This window comes from Vigna unguiculata, chromosome 11 (assembly GCF_037176805.1).
Source record: "Vigna unguiculata cultivar grain cowpea cultivar isolate G323 ecotype 2 chromosome 11, ASM3717680v1, whole genome shotgun sequence".
In the NCBI taxonomy this organism is placed as follows: Eukaryota; Viridiplantae; Streptophyta; class Magnoliopsida; order Fabales; family Fabaceae; genus Vigna; species Vigna unguiculata.
Genome location: NC_140802.1, coordinates 13,626,145 through 13,643,617, shown reverse-complemented (window position 1 = coordinate 13,643,617; position 17,473 = coordinate 13,626,145).

Genomic DNA, 17,473 nt, shown 5'->3' with positions numbered 1-17,473 from the left:
GGTGGGTTGGCTAGGACGTTTATCGTGGTGAGAATCGCGGGGAGGGCGTCGGTGGTCGGATCGTGGAGGGTGGTCATCTCTGCGGATGAAGCAGCGAAAATGGCCAGCACGAACCAATTCTTCTATTTTTATTTTATTTTGTATTTCATGGAGTGTTAAACTTCTTGGGTTGATTCCATTGTAATTTCATTATGGATTATGAGGTTAGAATGAAATAATTTCTTTGTTCTTTTTATTTTTGTTGGGGTTTTAATTCATCTATGTCTTTTATCTTTGAATCACATGAAAAGTAATGGTTTTTACATCATGCTAATTAGTTAGATGTTTTAATCTATATGCATATCAATCATATGAGTTCAAAGGTTTTTAATTTTAATTGAGAATTTACTTTGATTAAATTTAGAAACTTTCAAGTGATTGAATGAGTTTTTACCAATGATTGAGAATGTCCATTGATTAGAGGTGAAAACTTTAACTAGAATTAATCAATAATTTACTTTGGTTAATTAGCTTTTTGCTTGATTTTAGAGGTAAAAGAATGTACATGATTAAGGATAGTACTATTTAATTGAGAATGTACTTTGATTAAATTTACTATGATTATTCTACGAAGTTCTTGCTTTTGATTGAGAATTTACTTTGGTTAAAAGTGAGAACGCCAACAAATTAATTGAGAATTTACATTGATTAATTTGCAAATCTTCAACAATAATTAATTGAGCAATAATCTTTAGATTACCGATGATGGATCTATTTTGAAAAAACAATGGAATCAATTTATTTTCTTTACTATTATTTTTATTATTTTATTTGACTAACTCTTTTGTATAATTTTTATAAGAACTAATTTATTAAAAAGCAATTCTGTGTTCGTTGGGAGACGACTTTGGGTTACTTTACCCTTTCTATTTTGTTGGCTACTATCTTAGCAATACTGAAGTTGCTATAGTTTAGTAGTATTAATTTGATCGCGTCAGCGTAGGGGAACACAGTTAGAATTTTTATTATTTTAATTTTTTTTTTTATTTATTTTTTATTTTTTATTCTTGTTTATCACTAACATCTTTTTCTTTATTATTTTTCTCTAACATTTATTTTATTTTCTTTAGTCATTTTCATTTTTTTAAGCATAATTTTTGTTTGAGGAATTTTGTTAGGAAATTTGTGAAACTAGTTGGGGAACACTTTGGCTAAGGAAAGATAAGGTACTTAAGTTGTCCATTAAGACACACCTCTCTTTCCTGGAAGTCTACTTAACAAGTTTTCAACTTATTTCTTTTTAAAAAACCTCTTTCAAAAATGAAAAATCATTTTTAATATGAAAATTATCAACAAGGTGATTTTCAAATGAATTGTGATTACCATCCACAATAACCACATGATCCATATGGTTATCAACAACCAATTGTCAGACCTACTAATGCACCTGATATAAGTAGGTTAAATATTCGTCAATTTAATGATCTATATCCTAGATCATCTTTTTTGTAATATGAGTAACCACCATACCATGAGCAACAACCATATTCTGAGTATCCACTCAAGCCATCATATGTTCCATTTGGTTTTCAACAACAATAACATGGATCACCAAAACAAGTTGCAGCAACCAATGGACCATCCTATAGGGAAGTTGTGTTATTAATGGATGGACTGAGAGAGAAATTAGACACCATAGATGAAAGGTTGTGTGCTGATCAACGATGCAAAGATATTAAGCAAGAATGATATGAAAATGATCAGGTGTTATACGACATGATGAAGGATGTAAGTAACAACAACTTTGTAGAATTACATGTATAAGTTAACTCCATCCTCTAATGTCATCCGAGATTTGCTGAAACCCAAGAATTTAGAGCACTTCGTCATGACATAGAATATATGCTTCAAAAGTTGACCATTAAAGGTGAACAAATGTTGCTGCAACAGGTAAAGATGTTAGATTCAAATTGTTATGAAAACATTGTTGATATAAAATTAAAAATGCATGCATATTTGTTTTTTGTTTTTGATTTTAATGAAAAATTTAAAACATTTTCAAATATATGTGTTTTTGTTTTTAGTTTTGATAAAAATAAAAATGTAAAAATTAAAAAAATGGTACAAGCTGAATTGTACTTAAAAAAGTTAAAGAAAATAAATTTTGACATATGGCCAAATTGAGCCAGAAGTGACAAAATTTTCCGTCTCCTCCCAAAAATAAGTCCATCAAGGACAATTTTTGAAATAAGTGTGGGGGAGAAAAACTGTAGGTAGGATTTTTTTTTTCTGTTTCTATTTTCATAAAAAGTTAAATAGTGATTTCTTTTTGAGAAAATTGTGAAAGTCAACTTTCTTTTTGAGTTGATTTGAGAAAAAAGTTAATACTTTCTTTTTTAAAGTATTAACTTTTTTTACTAAGTGAAACTTTTAAACAATATGTCTCATAAGAAATCCACCAAAAATATTTCCCTGATTCCAATTAAACATATTGACATTGGATTTTTAGGATTTGATTCAGAAACTGGGATAATCATATGAGTGGTTTGTTTCTATGATTTGCTAATTAAGTTGATTTGAGAATTACTTGATCAAATCTTTTGTGAAAGAGTTTGACCTTGTGATTCTTGAGCCTTAATGTAAAGGATAGACCACCACATGTTCAATTCCTATTTTTCTTGAGTGACTTGCTCATGTTTTGTTTATACTCAAATATTTAGCTTGATTCTTTTGTTTTGCATCTTTTAGGTGAATATGCATGATTTGATATGACTGAGGCATATCTTGTTTTTAGCTACTTGGCCAAAGAAGCCCACCTTGATATTAATCCATTGGTAGCCCCTTTGAGCTTTTAAACCTCTTTTTCTTCTTTTAAGCCTATTGCATAACCTTGAAAAGAAAATGACCATATTTTACCTTAGGAAGAAAGAAAGGAGTTAGTGGATTATGTTAGAAATGGTTGAGGAATAAGGAGTTTTGAAAAAAAGAGTAGAAAAATGATTCTTTTGTCAAAAAGAGCAAAAAAAGAAAAAAATGGTTGTTTTTGAAATTATGCTCCACTATTCTTTCTTTATTTTAATTTTAAAATCCCAAAAGTCCTAAAATTTTTCCTACCTTTGCCTTATCTCCATTATAACCTTTGAAAAATCCTCATGATCTTTGAATGCATATTTTCTGAAAGTTTGTGAATATTAAAGTCTTGTAAGTACTCAGAGTGTTTACTCCATGAGTATTTTGAGTGAAAACACAAGCCAAAGCACTTGAGCAAATTTTGGTGAGAAAATATGCATTTAACTTGAGTGCCCTCTTTCATAATTGATTGGGTTGTAAATTTAAAATATTAACTCATGTGTGAAAAATAGAATCTTTTCGTTTGTATATATATGATAATTTGATTTCTAGAAGAATGATTTGTTTCTAGTTGTGTTTTTCCTTTGATCTAGTGTTGATGTGAAGTAAAATACCTTAGAACAAAGTTTTGAAATTGCTTAATTTTGCCTAGGAGTGCAAAAGGATAAGTGTGGGGGTGTGATGAGTTCATATTTATGCCCTCATTTAATGTTTAATTCTGGATTTTTTATTGAATTTTGGTTCTTAAAAGATTGATTTAATTGGGATTTCCTATAATAAGGATTATTGAGCATGAGATAAAATAACATTTATGCAACTAAAAAGATATTTTTAACACCCATGATAAGTGGAATTATAGTTATATGTTTTATTTGGTTGGGTACAACCTCGATCAGTACTAAATGGGTGTTTAGGAATAAAATGGATGAAAATGGTAACATTGTTAGGAATAAAGTTAGGCTAGTTGTTAAAGGTTATAATCAAGAGGAAGGTATTGATTTTGATGAAACATATGCACCTATATCTAGGCTAGAAGTTGTGAGATTATTGTTGGCATTTGCTTGCATGTGTAATTTCAAACTTTCTCAAATGGATGTGAAAAATGCATTCTTGTATGGTTGCTTAAATGAAGAACTGTATGTATCACAACCCCTGACTTTGAAGGTCTCACTGTCAACACCCAATTTCGTCCGGGTAAATAAATTTATTTTCAAAAAAAAATAAAAAAAAAATAAAAAAATGTGAAACATTATTTTCTTCAAAGATTTTCAAACTTTAATTTAGAAAAGAAAAAGAAAAAAAAGAGATGAAAAAAAAAGGAATAAAGAGGGAAGAGCCCAATTTGTTATTAATTATCGCACTCTTTCTCATGAGCCCAACAACTCAACCTGCTTTCTACCCTTGTTCCTGGAAGAGAAATTAGTGATATGATTCTAATAATTAGAGGAAATATTTCTTCAAATGGTTATAATCAATATTAATAATTGGGATTGATTTTGTGCTCTGATTTGTTAATGGTTATAATCAATATTACTAATTGGGATTGATTTTGTGCTCTGATTTTGTTAATGGTTAGAATTAATATTACTAATTTGGGATTGATTTTGTGCTCTATTTACTATGATTTGATTCACATAATGTGTTGCTATCATAACCAATTCCTTCCTTATATTGTTCATTACAATTAAGGCTGAGATTGCATTGATATTGCAAGGTGCGAGTATAAATACACACTCTATCAAGACCGAAAAAAAAGGATTCTCTACATTTCTCTAATTCTTTCCCATCACCACTCCCACACACACCTTCTCTTTTATCTCTCTTTTTAAAAAAAATATTGAAGGAGGTAAAATAAAAAAAAAAAGAAGAAAACATTCTCTACACTCTCTCTTTCTCTCATTACCACCCACATAGACACCTCTCATCTTTATCTCTATTGGAAAAACAAACAAAAAAAAAATATTAGAAAAGGAAGCAAAAAAAAAGAAAAGAAAAAAGGTGAGGAGATATTGAAATTGTTTTAAGGTACGTCACTCTCAATTCTTTCATCTTTTGATTTAGTTTTTTTTTTCAATTTTCATTCTTTTTTTTAATCATAAAAATATATTTTTCCCCTTTCTTTATTGTCTGCCCGGCCGCTCGTGTCGCATGACATCCAATTTAGACTTTTGTTTTTTCTAAAAATATATATCAATCTAAGAATAAAAAATAGTTTTCTTTGTTTACTTTTTAATATCTATGTGGTTGCTCACGTCGCACTAACATCAACATCCACTCTTAAATAATTAAAACAAATACGAAAAATTATAAAAGATTAAAAAGATAAAAAAAAAATCAAAGATTAGGAAAAAAAGAGAATTTATTTAAAGTGTGTGTCCGACTACAATTTTAAAGTAATACTAAAATTTAAATAAAAAGGTTTGCAAAATTATAAAACAGAATAAATCATTTTTCAAATAGTTTTCCAAATAGATTTTTCAAAAAGAACTACGTAACCCTGATTCTCCATTCACATGAAGATACGTAGGAGCGAGGATTAATTCTCGTCGGGCCCAAAAAATCAAAAAAATAGTTTTGTTATTTTTTGTACATTCTTTTATTAATATTTTTGGGGAAAATTAAATATTTTGAAAAAACCACACAAAATTTTTGCACATTTAATTAAAGGTACCGTCTTAGGACGGGCGTTGTGGGGTGCTAATACCTTCCCCACGCGTAACCGACTCCCGGACCCAAATTCTGGTTTTCCGCAAACCTTGCTTTTTTTATGGTTTTCCATAATTTACTATAATAACTATGGTGGCGACTCCAAACTCTGTTTTTACAAAATTTTATTTTTTGGTTCGTCGTCCCGTTGCGATTTTACCCAATTTCGTCCGGGTGAATAAATTTATTTTCGAAAAAAATAATAAAAAAGGGTTTTTTAGTTAATGGAAAATAAAAAAAAATGTGAAATAAAATTTTCTTCAAAAAGATCTTTAAACATCAACTTCAGAAAAAAAAAAGAAAAAAGAGAGAAAAAAAAAGAGAAAAAAGGGGAAGAGCCCAATTTGTTATTAATTTTCATGAGCTCAATAACTCAAATATTTTCTACTTTTGTTCCTGATAGAAAAATTAATTATATAATAATAATTAGAAGCAATATCTCTTCAAATGGTAAGAATCAATATTATTAATTGGGATTAATTTTGTGCTCTGATTTGTTATTGATGATGATTGATTTTGTGCTCTGATTTGCTACGATTTGATACTCATAATTTGCTACTATCATGACCAATTCCTTCCTTATATTGTTCGTTACAATTAAGGCTGAGATTGCATTGACATTGCAAGTTGTGAATATAAATACGCACTCTGTCATATGGAAAGGAGCCCGAAAAAAAAATTCTCTACACTTCTCTAATTCTTTCCCATCACCACTCCCACATACACACCTCCTTTCTGATCTCTCTTAAAAAAAACATATTAAAGGAGGTACGAAAAAAATATTCTCTACCCTCTCTCTTCCTCTCATTACCACCCACATAGACACCTCTCATCTTTATGTCTCTTGAAAAAAAAACACAAAAATATTATAAAAGGAGCCAAGAAAAAAAAAAGGCATAAGGTACGTCATCGTTAGTTTCTTTTTCTTTTGATTTTTTTTTTAACTTTCATTATTTTGTTTAAATCATAAAAATTGTTTTTTTCCTATTTCTTTGGTGTCTGCCCGACCGCTCGCGTTGCATTACACCCATTTTAGACTTTTATTTTTTCTAAAAAATATATACAAATGATCTAAAAATAAAAAATAGTTTTTTTGTTTACTCCTTTATATCTATTTGGTTGCTCACGTCGCAATGACATCCACAACTACTTTAAAATAGCTTCAAAAAAATATTAAAAATTTATAAATGATTAAAAACTAAAAAATTAAAATATTAGAAAAAAGAATTTATTTCAAGTGTTTGTCCGGCCGCTCGCGTCGCGTGACACCAATTTTAAAATAATATTAAATTTAAATAAAAAGATTTTCAAAATTATAAAACAAATTAAATCATTTTCAAATAATTTTCCAAATAGATTTTTCAAAAAGAACTACGTAACCCTGATTCTCCATCCACATGGAGATACGTAGGAGCGAGGATTAATCCTCGTCGGGCCCAAAAAATCAAAAAAATAGTTTTGTTTTTTGTACATTCTTTTATGCTAATTTTGGGAAAACATAAATATTTTGAAAAACCACAAAACTTTTGCACATTTAATTAAAGGTACCGTCTTAGGACGGACGTTGTGGGGTGCTAATACCTTCCCCACGCGTAACCGACTCCTGGACCCAAATTCTGGTTTTTCGCAGACCTTGCTTTTTTTTATGGTTTTCCATAGTTTCCTATAATAACTATGGTGGCGACTCCAAACTCTGTTTTTACAAATTTTATTTTTTGGTTCGTCGTCCCGTCGCGATTTTGGTTGCGACAGATGGCGACTCCACTGGGGACGCTAGAGAGTCAGACCATTTATTTGGATGTGCAAGATTGATGTGGTTTTTCTTCATACTTTTTCTTTTCTCATTATTTTTTTGGGTATGCGTTTTTTATCTTTTTTTATAAAATAATTGTATGTGTATATTCAATCTTCTTTATTTTTGTATTTGGAATAATTGCCAGGTGTGGGTTTAGGTATGCATTGTATTCTCCCTTCACACACACATTTTATTCATTACATGAGTGAGGCCCTATACCCAAGTCTGAGTTGCTTAGAATTAGAGGGGATTGTGTAGCAATGTCACAGTGGATGTATTTCCCAAGTGGTCATTGTGAGAACCCCAGCTAGAGTTGTTTGCTTCATTGGTACTCCCACTTCTTGTTGTTTACCAACTGTCGTGGGAAATGCCATGAAGTGGGTCATAACTCTAGTAACCTTGATATTTAGGTATTAGGGAACTATCCTTGTGAGCACATATACTTTCCCTTATAACTTTAAGCATCAAACCCATGTTAAATAGAGACACTAAAGGGAGACTATTTGCATCCTTTACCCTCACCTTTCCTTGTATATAATAATAAATTCATCATAATCTTGCATATCATGTGAATAAGTGCCCTGCAAGGCACAAACATGCATTGCGTTCCATTCTGTAGCCATCCATGGTACCATGTTCATAGTTTCAGCATGCATTTGCATAATTTAAAAAAAAAAACAAAAAAAATTGTACTAAAATAAATTCAAATTATTTCCCATTTTGCTTGTCAATGATTTCTTGGAATATTTCTTATGAAAAATGAGTAAATAATAAAACATTCTTTGGTCAAATCAGTGGATTTAATAAAGAAATAAAATATTGTTTATTATCATTTCTTTTGAAATACCCATCTAATCTTGCATGCATGAAATTGCTCAAATCTATCTTCCTTTCCATCTCTCTTCCACTATAAATTTTGTTTTCTTTTTCATGGAGAATTATCATAAAGGGGACACATGCCTTAAAAATGATTACAAGAAATTCTTTGAACACAAAAAATACAAAGGGAAGAAAAGTTCGCTAGACTAACAACTTTGAAGGACAGTCTAGGCAAAAAATAAGACAAAAAAAAGTGAGAAAAGAGAACCAAACAAGGGGCATCCTGTAAGATGAAATCAATTATTTTCTTGTGAATTATTATTTTTTTTTAGAAAAAACAATCATGTTTTGAAATGATGTGTGGCCATGTTTCTTTATCCAAAAAAAAAACTAAAGTAATTATCCTTTGCTACCCAATTTGAGCCTTCCAAAAAATTTCTTTCAAATTACCATAAACAAGGATCACCCTCCCACTGAGGATTGACATAATGTTTGCATTTGTTTCATCCGACTTGTAGTTCACAAATACAAAAGTATCAACAAAAAAAAGAAAGAAAGAAATGACATGGTTATATAGAAAAAAGAAGACAAAAGTTTGAAGAATGAGAATAAAAGGTCAAAATATAGAAAAAAAAAAGGTGAACAAGAAGAAGTCAAACAAATTCTGAATGAAACATTATTCAAAGATCCTTGTTGAAGCAATCCTCACATCACTTGTTTGGGCCTTTACTATCATTCACTTCCATACCCCTAGCCTTGGCCACGATACAAGCCTAATAAAGTCCACACAGATCAAAGATTGATTGTTATCTTTCGAAGGTTTTAATTTAGAAGAAAATTTTGATTTGCTAACAGGTTTGTTCTAAAGAAATTATAAAAAAAAAAAAAGATTAAAAAAGTGTGTTCAGAGATTTTCTTTTAAACACTAGGACAGTTTATATTTGGTTGACATGTTTTCAAAACTACAAAATTAGCATGCACAATCGGGCAATTAAGCTAAACTTCGGTTGTCCCCTTTCAATTCATTCTTCATGAAATTCCATTTTTTCTCATACAGTATCCTCCGCTCTAAGCCTAAACCTTGACCAACCTTAACATAGTCCATCTTTATCAATCCCAAACCCAAACTGGGCAGTCACTTTGTTTGTGATTCATATATTCCCATTATTCATTTTGAATGGGGGCATTTATTTACATTGAAGATTGTGATCACATCAGGAGCAACTTGTGAAAACCCCGTCATTTTTTAATCTCCTCATTTGGGAAAAGTCAAACACGCTTTTGCACCCTAAGACCATCCTTGGCTCTCACACCCGGGGCAATTTTTGAAGTCCCCATCATTTTCTTCATACCATCAGTAACTAGGGAAAGCCCAAACACATTTTGTGCCCCAAGACCAATTCAAATTGGGGCAACTCCCTAGTTAATATTCATCACCTCATCCAAACCTTTTCAAGCCCTTGACAATTTCATGCATGTCATAAAAATAGTGTTTCAAAGAAATGATTAAAAAAATGATTCGTTAGTAAATTGATTAGACCAAGGAAATGATTCAGAAAAGTAAAAAACAAAATCAAAGTAGAATGACTCCATGAATTAGAAATAACAATGAAATGGGAATCAATTCGAATATTGTTTTCAAAAAAATGCAAAAGAAAAATTCATACATCATACCAAGTCATGCATACATGAGTAATTCATCCTTTTTAATAAAGCAAAATTCACCCATGCATCCACGCATCCATGAATGCATTATCGTCTAAGTTTAAAAAGAAAATCATAGCATGTCATACATCATAAATTATTCATAACGTGTGCATATGCATAACTCCTCCAACATTTCTTAGATTTATGAAGAAATGAAAAAATGAAAAATAGAGCAAATTCCACTCATGCATTCACGCATCCATGCAAGCATATCATATAATTTCAAAAAGAAAATCATAACATTTCATGCATTATCAAATCATTCATCATACTCCATAAAATCATTGAAAATCATTTACAAAAAAAGAGAAAAAGTCAGAAACGATATTTTTTGTTTAAGTCTCAAAATCGTTAGGCATTCACTTGGTGTTTGTCGATAGTTCAAAAGCAAAATTCAGGTTCTCTCTTTCTTACATCAAGACCCTCTACGAGGCAATGGTCATTGATTTCTTTTGTCACATTGAGGCCCTCTACGAGGCAATGGTCATCGATCTCTTTACATCAAGACCCTCTGCAAAGCAATGGTCATTGATTTCTTATGTCACATTGAGGCCCTCTGGGAGGCAATGGTCATCGATCTCTTTACATCAAGACCCTCTGCAAGGCAATGGTCATTGATTTCTTTTGTCACATCGAGGCCCTCTGCGAGGCAATGGTCATCGATCTCTTTACATCACGACCCTCTGTGAGGCAATAGTCATTGATTTCTTATGTCACATCGAGGCCATCTGCGAGGCAATGGTCATTGATTTTTGGATCGGGACCCTCTACATGGTAATGGTCATCGAATCCTTTAGATATAGACCCTCTCCTCGGGATTGGTCTAATCTCTTTCTCAAAAAGTCAAAGTACAAAAAGAATATGGTTTGTCAAATCGTGACCCTCTACATGGTAATGGTCACTGAATCTTTTGGATATAGACCCTCTCCTCGGGATTGGTCTAATATTTTCTCAAAAAAAATATAAAAAAAAATTCAAATTGAGGCCCTCTACATGGTAATGGTCACCGAATCTTTTGAATAAACCATCTCAACAGGATTGGTCTAATTTGGTTTTTTCAAAAAGTAAAAAAAAAAAGCAAAAAGAATTAGTGTGTCAAACCGAGACCCTCAACTTGGTATGGTCAAATTTATCTTCAAATTTGTCTTCTTTTGAAACCCGAACGAAATTAGTGTTTTTATCTTTACTTATCTTTTATTACGATAATATGAAAAAGTCAAAATTTCAAATTATCTAATAAAATCTAAGTAAAGAGAGGCAGTTGTCAACACCCAATTTCGTTCGGGTAAATAAATTTATTTTCAAAAAAAAAATTAAAAAAAAATTAAAAAATGTGAAACATTATTTTCTTCAAAGATTTTCAAACTTTAATTTAGAAAAGAAAAAGAAAAAAAAGAGATGAAAAAAAAGGAATAAAGAGGGAAGAGCCCAATTTGTTATTAATTATCGCACTCTTTCTCATGAGCCCGACAACTAAACCTGCTTTCTACCCTTGTTCCTGGAAGAGAAATTAGTGATATGATTCTAATAATTAAAGGAAATATTTCTTCAAATGGTTATAATCAATATTACTAATTGGGATTGATTTTGTGCTCTGATTTGTTAATGGTTATAATCAATATTACTAATTGGGATTGATTTTGTGCTCTGATTTGTTAATGGTTAGAATTAATATTACTAATTTGGGATTAATTTTGGGCTCTATTTACTATGATTTGATTCACATAATGTGTTGCTATCATAACCAATTCCTTCCTTATATTGTTCATTACAATTAAGGCTAAGATTGCATTGATATTGCTAGGTGCGAGTATAAATACACACTCTATCAAGACCGAAAAAAAAGGATTCTCTACATTTCTCTAATTCTTCACCATCACCACTCCCACACACACCTTCTCTTTTATCTCTCTTTCTAAGAAAATATTGAAGAAGGTAGAATAAAAAAAACGAGAAGAAAACATTCTCTATACTCTCTCTTTCTCTCATTACCACCCACATAGACACCTCTCATCTTTATCTCTATTGGAAAAAAAAATATTAGAAAAGGAAGCAAAAAAAAAAGAAAAGAAAAAAGGTGAGGAGATATTGAAATTGTTTTAAGGTACGTCACTCTCAATTCTTTCATCTTTTGATTTAGTTTTTTTTTTCAATTTTCATTCTTTTTTTTAATCATAAAAATATATTTTCCCCTTTCTTTATTGTCTGCCCGGCCGCTCGCGTCATATGACATCCAATTTAGACTTTTGTTTTTTCTAAAAATATATATCAATCTAAGCATAAAAAATAGTTTTCTTTGTTTACTTTTTAATATCTATGTGGTTGCTCACGTCGCACTAACATCCACATCCACTCTTAAATAACTAAAACAAATACGAAAAATTATAAAAGATGAAAAAGATAAAAAAATCAAAGATTAGAAAAAAAAGAGAATTTATTTAAAGTGTGTGTCCGGCCACTCGCGTCGCGTGACACCAATTTTAAAATAATACTAACATTTAAATAAAAAGGTTTTCAAAATTATAAAACAAAATAAATCATTTTTCAAATAGTTTTCCAAATAGATTTTTCAAAAAGAACTACGTAACCCTGATTCTCCATTCACATGGAGATACGTAGGAGCGAGGATTAATCCTCGCCGGGCCCAAAAAATCAAAAAAATAGTTTTGTTATTTTTTGTACATTCTTTTATTAATATTTTTGGGGAAAATTAAATATTTTGAAAAAACCACACAAAATTTTTGCACATTTAATTAAAGGTACCGTCTTAGGACGGGCGTTGTGGGCTGTTAATACCTTCCCCACGCGTAACCGACTCCCGGACCTAAATTCTGGTTTTTCGCAGACCTTGCTTTTTTTTATGGTTTTCCATAGTTTCCTATAATAACTATGGTGGCGACTCCAAACTCTGTTCTTACAAAATTTTATTTTTTGGTTCGTCGTCCCATCGCGATTTTGGTTGCGACAGTCACCTATATCCTAATCATGTTTTCAAATTGAAAAAGGCTTTGTATGGTTTGAAACGAGCACCACGATAGTGGTATGAGATGTTAAGCAATTTTCTTTTATCAAAAGGTTATGCTAGAGGTGTTGTTGATAACTCCATGTGTGAAGAGTCTATTGCAGCTATGTAGGGAGAACTTGAGATGTCTATGACGTGTGAGCTAACTTACTTCCTAGGGCTGAAAGTGAAGCAACTCAAGCATGGGACATTTTTAAGCCAGTTAAAATACGTTTTTGACCTGCTGAAAAAGTTCAAAATGGAGGATTGCAAAGAGGTTGCCACTCCAATTGCTACAAAATGCCTTATGGATGCAGATGAAGTTGGGCAGCAAGTTGATTTAACCAAATATAGAGGATTGATTGGTTCTTTTCTATATCTAACAACTAGTACACCAAATATCCAACTTAGTATATGCTTATGTGCAAGGTTTCAATCCAATCCAAAGGAATGACACTTCAAAGCTACAAAAAGGATTCTCAAGTATCTGAAAGGGACAACTAATGTTGGATTATGGTATCCTAGTGATTCTAAAGTTATTCTTAGCGGTTTTTCAGATTCTGATTATATAAGGTGCTAATTGGATAGGAAAAGCACAAATGGTACATGCCATCTACTTGGATCAAGCCTAATCTCATGGAATAACAAGAAACAAACATGTATAACACTATCTACTACCAAAGCTGAGTGCATAGCAACTTATGTCAACACCCAATTTTGTCCAACTAAATAAGTAATAGAATAAATAATAATAATTTGGTTTTTCAAAATAAATAAAAAAATAAAAAAAGTAAATAAGTTTTTTTCTTTGGTTTTTTTTCTTTGTCTAAATAATAATAATAGGATAATAATAATAATAAATAAATAAATAAAAATAAAAAAGATATTGTTTTAATCTTTTATGTATTTTCTTTTGAGATTTTGTTTCTATTTAGTCCAAAATACTCTATATACCCACACCGTTTTTTTCTTGCAACTAACAACAGCCCAAAATTTAATTTTCTCACCTCCACTCTATGCTTTGTCGTTTCTGTTCCAGATAAAGAAGTTAGTCTAATAATTAGAAACAAAATTTGTTCTAATATTTAGAATCATTTACTCTAATTTTGTGTTATGGTTTTATGACACCTCCTTTTTGAGATGAGAAAAATAGTAATATGTTTCTCAAGAATATTTTTTTTTCTAATTATAATTAATTTGTCCTGATCACGTTTGATTTTGTGCTCTATTTTTTTTTATGATTTGATTCTCATAATGTGATAATATTAAGACCAATTCTTGCCTTTTAAATTTCCTCATAATTAAGACAGACCTTTTTATGAGATTACTTTAGATTTAAATTGTTATGTATATAAACCCATCAAGAAAAAAGAATAGGGGATTTTTTTCTTACCTTGAGAGACCTCTCTTAAAAAACCCAAAAACCCACGGTTCATCTTGCTCTTGAGTTCTTTTGCATAATCTTAAGCACTAAAAACCACTCCCTCACTTTCAAAATATTCATTCAACCACCCCACCTTGCTGCCAGCTTCATCGAAACATTTGTTTTTGTGGCAAATTTTGTTTGGTGCGATTCTTTCGGGGAAGAGTATTGGTAAGATTGTATTAATCTTTATCTACGTTGAGAATGATTTGGATTTGGTCTTCGATGTTTTTACAGCACCTATTAGTGCATATATGGTTTTTCCAATCCTATAACCATTTAATCATTTGCTTTATTATTTTAAACCCTTTAAATCTAAAAGCTTGATTGAATTCAAAGTGTAATGGCAGTTTTGAAAAAGTGGCGCAGGTTTAGTTGTACTTTCTAATTCAATCAAAACGATGATAAATAGGTGGGTCCCATTTTTTAAGTATATATTTGTATATCGTTCATATATTTGAAAAAGAATCATACATTGATGTGGGTTTTGGCGTTGAATGTTAGCTTTTACACGTTTTTCCTTATCATAGTAATAGCTTTTAAAATGGTCCATATTATAATCAGTTTCTATAATGAATTTCGTTTCTAAGTAAATAATTAAAATTCGCTTTTAAAAATAAATACTATAATGATCGTCCGCATCAGCTTAGTATTTTATTTTCCTTTTTTTTCATTTTTTTAAATAAAAAAATAATAATAAAATATGTTATTCAAATGAACATATGCATCGGTCTTATATTTAATGTTTTTGTTTTATTCAACATATTTTCGAAAATTTAAAATATCAACATTTTAAATCAAAAAGAAAAATAATCAAGTTGTTTTCAAATTTTTTTCCTTAAAGTTTTTCAAAAAAACTACATGACCCTGATTCTCCATTATGAATGGAGATACGTAAGAGCAAGGAGTAATCTTTGTCGAGCCCAAAAAACAAAAATCTTTTGTTGCGTCCTTTGAATTTTCTTTGTCATCTTTTTTTATTTTATTTTATTTTTGGAAAATAAACATTTAAACGAGACCACACCCATTTGTATTTTAATTAAAGGTACCGTCTTAGGACGAGCGTTGTAGGTGCTAACACCTCCCTACGTGTAACCAACTCCCGTACCACAAATCTATTTTCGTAGACCTTACTCTTTTTTCTATGGTTTTCCATAGTTTCCTATAATAACTATGGTGGCGAGTCCAAACCTCTTTTTTTTATATTTTACTTTTGGTTCGTCATCCCGTCGTGATTTTGGTTGTGATAGTTGGAAATGCATGTGCTCAAAGCATATGGTTGAAACATAAACTCATGGATTATGGTGTAAAGCTAGACAAGGTATCTCTATATTGTGATAATATAATTGCAATCAACCTAACTAAGAATCCAATTCAGCATTCTAAAACTAAACACATTGAAATTAGACATCATTTCATAAGGGATCATATTCGAAAAGGTGAAATTGAAATCAAGTTTGTGAAAACTGAAAATCAATTGGCATATTTGTTCACTAAACCGCTTATATGTGATAGATTGAACAAGCTTAGAATTGAATTAGGTGTTTTTGACATGAAGAATGTGTGTTCATATCAGTTTGGCTTGTTACTTTTATTGGATCATGTGCTTGTTGCATTTAAAATGTTAAATTCTGCATAATTTGTAAACTACTAGTATTTCAGCATGTTGAATTTGCAAAATCAACACATAGATTTCATTTAAACTATTAAAAATTTCATAATTTGTGTTCTAGCATTGTTTCAATCTGCTAATCCTCACAAAACAACACATAATTTTCACTTAAATTGGTATAGTGTGAATTTCATGTGATATGAAAGTTTTAGTCAGTTAAATTAGCGAAAATAACACAGATTTCACTTAAAACTATCACTACACCAAAAATTTGTGATCTAGTACTTTTTAGTCGATTGAATTTTTATTTTAATGTGTTGATTTTACTTATGCTGATGTCGATTTGCTCGAATTGATTTTATTTGATTGACCCAGTTAAAGTGTCCATCACATGACATTAATTGGACTATAATAGCAGCAAATAACAGCTATTACATCAACTAAAAATCAACTTTTCATATTGCATTGATCATAAAGTACTTTAATGACTGATTTCTGATGTGCATGCATATGGTATGAACTGTTTTTGAGTTGATAACACATAGAATGCATGGGAAACACATTACCGAATGCTCTAATACAAATTCCATTACATTTAATTGGTTGTGATTTCTTATACTACATTGAATCCATAATATTTGTGCAAATTAATTGACTGATTTTAAAAATTAACACTCTAATTCTATAAATACATGCATAAGCATCATGCATTGGCATTCATATCTGCTAGTAAGAGCCAGACCTATATTCACCATGCCTCGTAGACAGAGAATGACCCCTTCAGATGAGGAAGACTCCACCCCACCTATTTCATCCTCTCCTATTACCTTGAATCATGAAAGGAAAGGTTGTTAACCATGGCGGTGACCAAGATTATCATGCCTAGGGGGAGCAATCATTGCAACGTTGGATTAAGGTGACTTGGTAGTGATGTATTGCATCCAAAATGGTGTGGTAGTTGATTGGACATACATCATTCGTGACCACATGTTGAAGGCCAAGAGCTTAACTGATTTCAAGCTTCCATATGTGGTTCTCATTTCCAAGTTCATTGAGCCTTTTGGTGTTGATGTGGAAAAAGAGCTTCACAAGTCCATTGGCCTGCTAAACCATGTTTCCACACTCAATATGCACAGGATGGGATTCACCAAGGTAGGCAACACATGGCTAGTTGAAGGAGAGCAAGTTGCAAACATTGAAGTTGGAGCCAATATCATGAAGTGAGCACAAGTGGAGCAAATAAAGGAGAAGATTATCCATAACCCATTGCCATTGAGATCTATCAACACCTTGAGAACACTGGACCTGTATATTCCAGTTTGAGAGGATGGTTCTCAACCAACTTCAAGACTTGAACATGTCACAAAAATGCACATCATGCATATTGCACCACTCATTTTCAAGACAAACTCCACAATGTTCATGATCTCCTTTCTAATGTCTACAACAGAGACAACCCCAGGGATGAGTGAAGAGGATGTCTCATAGGTCATGCATTGCATATTTGTGCTACATTTTGTGTGTTTGTCTGTCTGTTCCAGTATTTTAATAAATTGTTTTTCACTTTGAATTGCCTGATTA